Here is an 11,574-nt window from a genome sequence, read left to right as displayed (position 1 = left end):
AAACTCACATAATCCCAGTCAAATGAGAATCTAAATGCATTTCATAGTTATTACTTTGTAGGATGCAACAAAACCAACCATAACTCTACATCATCCATTATAAAAGCAACATTTCGAACACATCCCAATGTGTGAATGAAACGTGTAGAGAGAGGTTGCGAAGATGGAGCAGATAGGGCGGGAAATATTGTATGTATGGGCACGAGAGAGTAGGAGACAAACCTAACGAGAGAGAGAAAGAGAGAGGAAGAAGTTAGGTCTGTGAGAAAGATGGAGACATGTAATATACGTGAGATGCGTGTGCATCCGAATTTTGTACACGTGGAAGGAGAAGAGACAACAGGTTTGATGAGAGAGCTGGAAAAACATGGACGAGAGGGGAAGGATCTCGTGGGTTGAAGGATTGATAATTTTGTGTGGGAGAGAGAGGGATTGGTAATTTTGTGCGGGAGAGAGAGGGGGAGTCAGTCAGCCGTCGTCACATCATCCTGCTTCCAAATGGCCCCGCATTCTCTAGTGAAGTGTGGTCGCCGTCTTCGATCTCCTCGATGGCCTCTTTGAAGATTGAGGTGTTGTGCATGCTGGGGTGCAGAGAAGCACAAGCGAGAGTTGTCGCCATATAACCTTGGATGGGGATGAATTGTGCGCTCGGGGAGGGGGAGTGTGTGTGCGGTGTGTGTGTGTGTGTGTGTGTGTGTGTGTGTGTGTGTGTGTCAGATATTGAGAGAAATCAAACCTATGGAGAGAAATGTGTGTGTATGTGACGAAAAGCTACATGCTAAATAGGGTATTCACGAAGAGATTGTGCGTGCGAGATAGAGAGCGATGTGCGGGCCTTGAGGTGGGCAGGGGCCGGGTGAGGGTGTCAAAATGTGTGCGTTGATACATGTGTTACATGCGATCATGCGAGGGACGGACGAATCGAGAGAGATGGTTGTTGTGTTACGGATGCTCCTCTCTCTCTCTCTCTCACACACACACACACAAGTACAAATAGAAGACCGTTCTCTCATGTATACACAACGTATCAGCATCTGTCTATGTCTCACTCATGCATGATCATTTACACATTTACACCTCTCTATGTCTCTATCACACGCACACCGTCTCCACATTGCCCTTTCGCCACAACACACATATGGACACATACACATGTTCTCTCGTAGTCACACACGCAAAATCAGTATTAAAAAAACTAGGGCGCACCTAAAACGTCCAAATCCAAATAAACACGATCTGGAACTAAATTCAAATATATGGAAATATTGTAGCGTCAAGAACTTTTCCAGGAAAAAAAGTTGAGTAATATTCGGGGATTGTTTTCACACACACAAAAAGGTTCGGTGGATGTCCTTCGAGCACGACACGGTGACGCACCGTTCGATCGACCGCGCAGCCGCGGTTCACGCGCTTGCATAGGATTCCGTATCGTGGTTGTGGTAACTAATATAAGCGCGGCCTCAGTCTAATGTTTACGTGTACTAGTACGGTTTTGTTTTAAGTTTGACCAACTCTATATAAAACGAAACTAAGCTCCCATACGCGCACTCATCAATATGCCGCCACCGCCGTTGCGCATGCCGGCGCCCGCCTGCTCCGGCCAACCATTTCTCGCCCATCACCGCCGTGTCGCCGCCATCCCTGTGCCATGAAGCCGAAGGCTCGCCCGCTCACGTCGTCTGCGGTCCCTCCTCGCGATGCCGCCGCGCTGCCAAGCACGCGAGTAGCTGGTGGAGCCGCGTCTATGCACGCAACATACAAAGAGGGGACAAGCGCGTGCTCCAGCACGTCGGCGAGGAGGAACTAGCGTGTCATTGTCGTCTCTGCCCGCGCGGAGGAGGTGCGCATGGTGGTTGTCGCGGCGGAAGCCGGCCGCGCCCGCGTCGAGCCCGCAAACCGGGTGCAGAAGCGGAATCTACCTTCGAGACCTTGAATGCCGCATGGATCCTGCTATCTGAAGGAGCAATTTGGGTCAGTCGACTCTTGTGAGCCGTTGGATGCAACATGGATGGCTAGAAGGGCTTCTTCAACCTCCAAAATTGATGCACTGTTCATCTTCTCAGCCCGCCACATGCCTAACCGCCTGCCGCCGCCCCGCCCTCCCCTGAACCGCCTGCCAGCGCCATGCTCCCCCCACCCCCGCCATCCGTTTAACCCCGGGCACGATCCATTTTTTCCGGCGAACTGCATTCCACTCCCAACACTCATAAGATAGATCATGGGCACCCTGCCACCCTAATGTAGATACTGGGGTAGCTTCTCTGCCGTCTTCTTCCTTCGCCCCGTCGAACTTCTTTCACAAATCGACTGACCCAAATTATACTACTAGTACGAACGTATTAAGTACAGTAGGAACACGAAGATACGAGCAGTAGTACCAACTGCAAGAAGAACATTAGTAAGACATAGTACTAGTACTACTGTACATACTAAAGAGTTCAAATAACGAGAAAGAACATAAAGTTCAAATAACAAGAAAGAACATAAACATAGTTCTGGTGGGGGAATAGCACAACACACCCCTGAAATAAAACTAAGCAACTAGTCCGCTTGACACTGCAGTAGAACCAGCATGAGCGACAACACTGCCACCTTACTCGGAGTCCGAGTCCACGTCCTCGACTTCGTCCTCGTCCCTCTTCCTCTTCCTCTTCGCCGACGCTTCTTTGCTTGAACCGAACACTGGGCTCTGCTTCTTCATCCAACCCTTGTAGATATTTAAACAAAGGCAGGCATCCATTGCTGCGTACAGGATGTGATCTTCATCTATTGTCTTCGACTCCCATGCATGACGAAACTCATGGTGAGGTTTCTTCAGTTTAGCGTATGAAGGATCAATCATGGTTGCTGCCAGGGTCAGCATTGAAGGCTGAGAGGACGACACCAGGCTTGCCATCTGGAGATCGAAGGGCTGGCCTACAATGAGGCCTATCCGACCCAGGACATCCCTGTCGTTCCTAAAGTCTACAGTAATGAATTTCACTCTTTCGTCCTTGAGGAAGTTCTTACAATCCTGGCACTCAACATCGGTATGGCATATGTGGTGGACCAAGCACACGTTATGTACGCAAACCTGGATCGCGGCGGGCTTCTTCTTCTTTGACTCCTTTAGAATCTTCTCGCTTTCCAGGCAGGTGGTGTACTCAACATCTAGCTCGGCGACCCACTCATCATTTGAACTGTTGAACATGCGTATGAAGCGAGCAAGGCATGCTTTCACCATCGCGGATCCACGGGTGTAGATGACAATGAACTCATCGTTGGTGATGGCTCTAACCTAGTACTCAGCGGCAACCATGGAGATTTGGGAGGCCATGGATTTTGGAGGAGGGTTAGGAGAAGTTGAACTGGTGTAATGTGAAAGGACGGGACGACTGGGAGCGAACTATTGTAAGGTAGAAGATGGGGACGAGTAGGGCGTGCGAACGGCGTGGGGTTGTTGGCTTGCCCAGTGGATAAACGGCTGCAAGCACCCAAAGAGTTCTCGAGTACTATGCAGGACCCACTAGATGTCATGTCTACTAGACCCATATCGTAGGCCTGACGGTATAGCTTCTGCCTGTTCGCACGCCATGCCGGCACGTGGATGTAACTTCACTTAATTCCGTCAACCGTCGCACCTCCCACGACCTTCGCCTCCCTCGCGCGGTCGCGCCCTTTGAGACTTCGACCGACTATAAATGGGCAATTTTTTTTCTACTCCGCATGCATGATACTCCCTCTGGTCCATTTTACTTCCGTCAACCGTTTGCAAAGTTTTTGACCAAATTTATACTAAAAATATCAATATCTACAATACTGATTATAATGAGTATAAAAACTATGTTTTATAATGAGTATAAAAATATTGATTTGACATTGTGAATGTTAATACATTTTTCTATAAGTTTGGTCAAAGTAGAGGTACATTGACTTCAGACAAAACTTAAATGCACAATGCAGACTAGTTCCTCCATCCAGGTGCGTGCCATGTCCTATCTAGTCATCACAATAATGTTAGCTATTAGAGTACTACTACCTCCCTTCTACTCCTAGTTTAAAGGGCTCCATTCAAAAATTTCACCTACTCTTACCAAGATAGAGGTAGTGGAATAGTTTTTGTAGTGGTTTCTAGAGTCTGGACTCCATCTTCAGGAACCTTCACCGCCGGCGGCAAGAATTCAAGGAGATGAACCAGAAAGGAAATGAGGCTGGAATGAGTAGTTCCGTATTTTATACAGTGGCAGAGGTGGGTAAATATCTGCTATACCTCTGGTGGCAAGGCCATGTCTCTATGCACACACATCTCAGCCGTTGGTTCCAAGTAGATCGAACGGCTCACGTTGTCCACAGGCAGCCACACCATCACCACCAACTGAGATTTTTATAGGAGTAATATAAATTTATAGAGTAGAAAATAGAGATAAGAGTCGAGCTAGAGAGTAGAGATTAGTCAATATTCTCTTTACGCTACTCATAGTAGAAAGTAACATATACTAGTATCATGTGCGTGATACTAGTGTATGATACGGGACTACCTTTATAGTGCCATGTATGACACAAAGTAGCATAGTATTTAACATGATACGGTATCTACCTATGTTACTCTAACCCCCTCTCTTCTTTAATTCTTTGTCACATCAGCATGTTTGCTATTCCCGTGTGCATGACACCAGCTAGTAAGATACCACATTACCACCACTATGGCCAACCTTAATCATCACATGCAATAATTTAGTGAACCTTGAAATCTGAACGCCTGCCTGACTCTCCTTCTCTCTCCGGTAGTCCCACCACTATGGCCTGCCTGACTCTCCTCCCCCCGCGCTCGTCCAATCCGTTGTGACCAGCAATATTTCCACCTCTTTCCTCCCCCATAATTTACTCCAACAAATATGCCCACGTAGTTGTTACGTTAATCACACAACATATCTTACGGGACGCTGCTTCAGTTACTTAACTGCAGGTGCATTGGGTCACTGACATGTGGGCCCAACATGCGTCTGGCCCACATGTCAGTGACGCAACTGGACCTGCAGTTAAGTCAGTGCAGCTCAGTCCATATCTTACGTAGGTGTGCCATTGCTCGCTATAAATACTGCGCCTCCCACGACATTCGGAAGAACGCTCACATTCATCGCTATCTCCTCCCCCTCCCTCTCACGTCGACCACCATGGCATCGCCCCTCCCAAGCCCTAGGCCCCCCTCGCTCCACTGCGCAGACGGTCATGCGTCGGCGTTCCATTCCTCGACACCACTAGTCGAGAAGGATGTGTCGGCGTTCCGCTCCTCGCCATGACGCGTCGAGGTGGACGTGTGGGCGTTCCCAATCTCGCCAGCACGCGCGTCGGAGGACGCGTCGGCGTTCCGCTCCTCGCCGCGACGCGTCGAGGTGGACGTGTCGGCGTTCCCAATCTCGCCAGCACGCGCGTCGGAGGACGCGTCGGCTCCCCGCTACGAGGAGAACACCGCGCCGCCCGCCGAGCCCCCCAGCCTTGAGGAGCTTTGGAAATAAATGTATGTCGCCTTGTGGGAGGCTTTGCCTCCGGCAGAGCGCGCCAAAATAGAGGTGGAGAAGAAGGCCGAGGAAGAGAAGCGCTCCGCGGGGCAAGCTGCCTGGCAGGCCTATGTCACGTCGGAGAGAGTCAGGCAATTGGCTCTTTGGCAGAAGGCTCGTGCGAGGGCCGTGAGGGTGGCGGAGGACGCCCGTGCCAAAGCCCGAGTGCATTCGGGCCCAAGCGCCTCATCTACACTTGGCGGTACATGGACCGGTGCACGCTTCCAGCAAGGAGGAGTGCCTTTTGGCGCTGGATCACCACACCGGTGAGATCGCGCTCGCCCGCCGGCAAGCTGCCAATCAGCACCTCGCGAGTTGCGAGGCTGAGGAAGAGGCGTTGTGTCGCCGCGCTGGGAAACGACCGCGCACCAGGGCACTCGTGGTGTGCCGCAAGCGCTCCTGCGAGCGTCATGGCTTTTATTAGGAATATAATTTAGTTTCGTAAGGCGATCTCATTAGTTTTGGGACGCAAATGATAAATCCCGAACGTTCAGGAATTATTAGCGTCCTTAATTAAGTATGTATAAAAGGAAAAGTTTGGAAACCTTGTGTATCCGTACGCATTTTGTAAGTACATGCATATAGCACAAACTTTACTATATACTATCGCACTACATGTCTCTCTCTATATATGCTTGCAGACTGTACTACTCCCTCCGTCCAGGTGAATAAGTCATCTTTGGTTGTGCACCGTGACCAAGAACGAGGGAAGACTTATACACCTAGACGGAGGGAGTACTACTATTACTTATGTACATGCAAATGCACGTTTTAACATTATGATGTGGTTTTTGTAAAATTAGAAAAACAACACTAGTCAAGCTTGTGAAACGATTCAATGCAAAAAAATGCAAAAATGCTCGTTTGATTGTTTACTTTTAGCTTCCTTCTCTGTGGTTATTTCTCTATCGTACTTTGTACGGAGTATCTCACTGGTCGGGAAGGCATGCAAATTCCAAAATCGCTTCCTACACCCTGTATCGATTTTTTTGCCTAACAAGTTTTGCCGTGTTGGAATTCCAACTTGAGTACTACTACTAGGAGTACCAGGGGCCAGTTCTTTTAGGATTCTAGATTAGTAATCCCATAACTACTACCTCCGTCCTGGCTTATTGGTCCCCATTGTAATCTATGTCAAATTTTGACCATAAATTTAACTAATGAAATGTTTGTGCATGTCACATGCACTAAAATTTTATCAGTTAAATCTTTGGTCAAAATTTAGCACAAATTACAATGGTGACGAATAAACCAGGACGGAGGTACTAGTAGTTTAGAAGCCCAAATAAATGAGCGAGGTGCCTTAATGTTACTCTCCACTGTGACTAGTCTTATGGGAAAAGCTGGGGAAGAGAAGGCTTATTTTTTAAGGCGCCAAAAGAACTGGCCCTAGGAGTAGTAGCTAGGGGTACTAGGAGTAGTAGCTAGGGATCGAGTGTGCGAGATGAACCGGAGAAAGTAAATGCAGAGAGATGAAATGCAAAAAAGACGGAGGGATGTGATGGTTGCTTGTTCGTTTATTTTACCAGGCCACTTATTACTGGGAGTGGTTGGGTTTTGTGTTATGACGGCCTTACTGCCGCACCACGAGCGGGGTGAGACTCCCGTGCAGCGCCGCCCTCTACACTAGTACTACATCGGTCGTGGTTTATTAGTCCCCCATTGAATTTGACTGAAGATTTAACTGACAAAATGTTAGTGCATGTCAACAAAAACTATATCGTTGGATTCATATTTGAACATAGTTTTCAATGATATAATTTTAGGTGACATGCATGAGCATTTATCGTACTATATATAATGTTAGTTACTTTTTTGGTCGTACTAATCTATAGTAAGGTGCCCGTGTGTTGCACGGAATAGTGAAATGCATTGATCGGGGAGTTGTTTATTTTGACAAAGGATGTGGGGGTCATCTCACGTGTAACGGGTATCGATAGGTTTGTTCGGATATTATTTCATCTCTAGAGCTCACAAACATCCGGGCGAAATAGATAAAAAAGTATCTTTTGCAAACAAAAGCGTTCAACTGTTCAACCTGCATCCAAAACTTGTGAAGAAATAACACTTATTGTGCTTTGCAAGAAATGATCTTTAAGAATTAGTTTTTGAGTATCGATTGTTATACATGTTGGCTACAAATGACATGGCACTTTCTTATAGTCAACATTTGGCTATACTATTAAGTATTAACCATGCTCTTATACACCTAGACGGAGGGCTTAAATCAGGATGATTTGGAAGGGGGCAGAGGAGATGTAAGAAATGGTTCATCATAAGTCTTTCACCAGTACTGTAGTAAAAATTATGAGTTAATCTCATAAATGGCAAGCGAGAACTCTAATGGAGCAAAAGCATACATGGAAGATTCTAGACTAAACCATAAATGGATAAACTTCTATTCGAGCATGATACTCTAATAGAGCAAGATCATGCATGGAAGGTTCTATACTATATAAATAAGAAGTCTCCACATGCTTAGACAGCGGATTACATTGAGATAAGACTAATGATCATCATTTAACTTGGTAATGCATATGTCTAGGTGAACCTCCTTGGAGTCCCCGTGCACAATGTTGGGGGGGAATCATACCATGCGTCTTCCATGTCCACATCGGCGGGAAGGTCCCAGCTCAGCACAGTCCTAGTCAGCGTCATGGAGCGGGTGTGGGTGCCCACGTACCTCTGAGGGCAGTAACAGTGAGCACACACCCGTACATCGGCCTCATGTCAGTGTCAACGTCAGTGGCGTCGCCCCTGACGCACACTACAGAGACGGGGCGGCGGCCTGCGCGGGCCTCGCCGGTGCCCACGATCAAGAGGAAGACGTTGCCGTCCTCCTCCGAGACTAGCAGGCGGCAGTGATCCTCTAGCGACTCCGGCACGGCGAATGGGTAGCACGTCTCGTACTTGATGTTCTCCGCCAAGGGCTAGTAGTGATCGTCGGACGCCTGCGTGAGGTGATGCACGAGGTCCGCCGGCGAGCCCCAAAATGGCATCGGGCACTCATAGCAGTAGACAAAGGGCTCCTTGGAGGCATCGACCAGGCCGTCCATGAAATGGGAGTGGCTGTAGGGGACGTTGCGCCAGTTGAATATATGAGCAAGTTACTATGAGATTTAGTCTGAATAAGCACAAAATAAATCATGACGGCTATAACAGAGATTAAACTAATCATGTGGACTAGCATAGTAGATGAACAGATCGAATCTAGGACACAGACTAATAACATGAATTCTACCACGATTTCGAACAGGAAGGACAGAAACACATACGATGCAACGCGAGCAGCACCGTTGGCGTTGAGGTTGTCGCCCATGTTGTTGAGGAAGAGGTTGCCGAGGTCGGGGAAGAAGTCGTCATCGGTGAAGTCGTCGCTGCCAGCAGTTGCGAGAGTGTGCTCCCCAAATTTCAACAGTGCCCGCCAAATGGATCGCAGGAGGGAGTGGCTATAGGGGACATTGCGGCCGCCGAATGGAGCGCAGGAGTAGCACACGAAGCAGTAGATGGTGCTCCTCCCTACTCTCTATCTCTACTCTTATCTCTATCTCTACTACTCTTCTTTCCTTTTTATAATATACTAGTAGCTGTCAAATCGAATAGTACTGCGCCGCCCGCTGCACGCCCGGCTGAACACTCCTCCTCGCCTCCATCAAACACCTCTGTTAAACCCGCATGCAAACCGAGAAACCTACTCCGGCCCACGGGAGGAAATTTGCCGGTTGCCATTGGAGAATAATAGAGTCACGTCCAATCCATTTGAGTTAATTGCGTGTATGATCGTCCCTCTATAAAAAGTTAATTGCATCCTTAATCTTGTATTCTAAGTACTCTCTGGGTTCCACTGTTAGTACAGTGTACATGACTTGCAGGCTGGCTACAGATTCGTACAGAAAGTTAAAAAGAAACAAATCCATCCTTAATCTTGTATTCTAAGTACTCTGTGGGTTCCACTCCCAGTACAGTAGCGAAAGAAGTATATATTAAAAAATATAAAAAGCTAAAGTTTAGGACAGAATTCGAACTCAGGTCATCGCGTTGCGAGCATCCGGCCCGGACCAGTACACCAGGTGTTCATTGTGAACGATGCAAGCGATAAACCTTTATACCAATGAGCCCGTCCGTTGCAATGGATCCAAAGTAGAATAATACATATTCACAAATTTGAAAGAAAGCAGTTTAGTTTTGATATACATATCACTAAAAATATCTTATGTTTCACTCCAAATATATTCTTTGGGCTATTTTGATGAGGTAAGGGAGGAATGTGGTTGGTTTCGAGATACTAAGGGGTTTTGTGTAAACTGGAGCAGAGAAGTGGGAATTGTTGCAAAATGCCACAACTTACATCATAGCCGTTAGATGCAGATCTAATGGTCAGAAATGGCGGATGGTAGACACACCATCATCACCAACTGAGTCTTTTATAGGAGTAGGAGTAGAGAAAAAACCGAGTTGGTGATGATGGTGTGCCTGCCATCTTATAGTATAGACCGTCCGATCTATATCTGACGGATAGAAAGCAAACTATGACAATTTTACAAAAGATACCCGCACCTCTCTCCACATTTACAGATAAGGCCTTGCCTCGTTCATCCTTATCTCCTACAACCTCATTGCTGAGCAATTAAAAAGGAAGTCTCTAGAATAATCTGGCATGGTGGCCGCTGCCGGCGCCGTCCATCCCCATGCCTCCGCCCGGTCCGACCACCAGTCACCACCACGCCCCACTCCTCCTCACCTTATCTATCATCTTTCTCGAGATATCATTTTTTTGATGAAATGGTCGAGATACCATTTTTCCGATAAAATTCTCGAGATATCATTAGTTTTTACACATGGGATTACTCCTGCATGGGTCAATCACAACAGGTGTTTTGTAAAGAAATGCATCTTGATGTTCCATGCAATGCGCGTGCATCTTGCTTGTTTTTTTGCATATAATTCCAAACACCACGTACACACAGTCTTTGACCATTTTACAACTATGTTAGTACCATTGTTAGTGGTCAGCCGGTGCAAGTTATAGCCCCGGGTGTTTTAACATTTTTTTAGTAATGATATCTGACGATTGTTCGCCACGAGCTCAATCCTGGCGAATCCCACGTAACCGTCATATTTCCATCCGACGGTGGCCTGTTTTTAAGCCATAGTATTTGACAAAATCGCCACCCTTACACACGTACTGTTTGCTGGGGAATGGAGTTAGCACCGATGGCGGTTCGTAGTTGTTCCACGCTCAGCTATTGAAGTTTGTAACTATTTTAGATTAGAATATACTAATCCTTTGGTGCTAGTAGTAGAGCAGAGTCCTACTCCACTACTACTCTACTCAAGCAAGTTAGGGCATAGTAGTAGGTACTGTAGGGAATACCAGTACTGTGATCACTCAAGCAAGTTGTCTGGCATCGATATGACCCTACGCTGCTGGTATGTGTCTCGTATGTCAAGCGGCGTGCTGTAGTCATCATCACCTGTCCACTTCCCGCATCACATATTTGCTTCTCCATCTTTGTCCGCACATAATCGTCCAATCTTCCATCCCCACTAAGGCGCCTCCCCCCTCTTCCGAAACCCAAGCACTAGCAATGGCAGAACCGAGCAGCGTCCGCTAAAAGAGTGGCTGGAATTCGCTCCCCATAGAGGTAATCAAGCTCATTGTTCCGCGTGTGGACAATATCAGTACCATGTCGCTCGCCGCGTGCTCGTCGGGGTTGTACCATTTACTCAAAGCCCTCAGGACGGAGCTTTTTATGCCAGCTCCTTGGTTGCTGATGCCGCCTGATCTTCAGAAATGGCGTGTCACGCAGCATAACGATCGTAGGGTGGCAAGCATCAACCCCCTTGACTGCGATCCGATCCTTGTCACCCTCAACTACATTAACGGTATGTACTGGTGTCGGTGTGAAAACCGGCAGATCTCGGGTAGGGGGTCCCAAACTGTGCGTCTAAGGTCGATGGTAACAGGAGACAGGGGACACAATGTTTACCCAGGTTCGGGCCCTCTCTATGGAGGTAAGACCCTACTCCCTGCTTG

Source organism: Triticum aestivum, chromosome 5D (genome assembly GCF_018294505.1).
Source record: "Triticum aestivum cultivar Chinese Spring chromosome 5D, IWGSC CS RefSeq v2.1, whole genome shotgun sequence".
Taxonomy (NCBI): domain Eukaryota; kingdom Viridiplantae; phylum Streptophyta; class Magnoliopsida; order Poales; family Poaceae; genus Triticum; species Triticum aestivum.
This window is presented reverse-complemented; position numbering follows the sequence as displayed.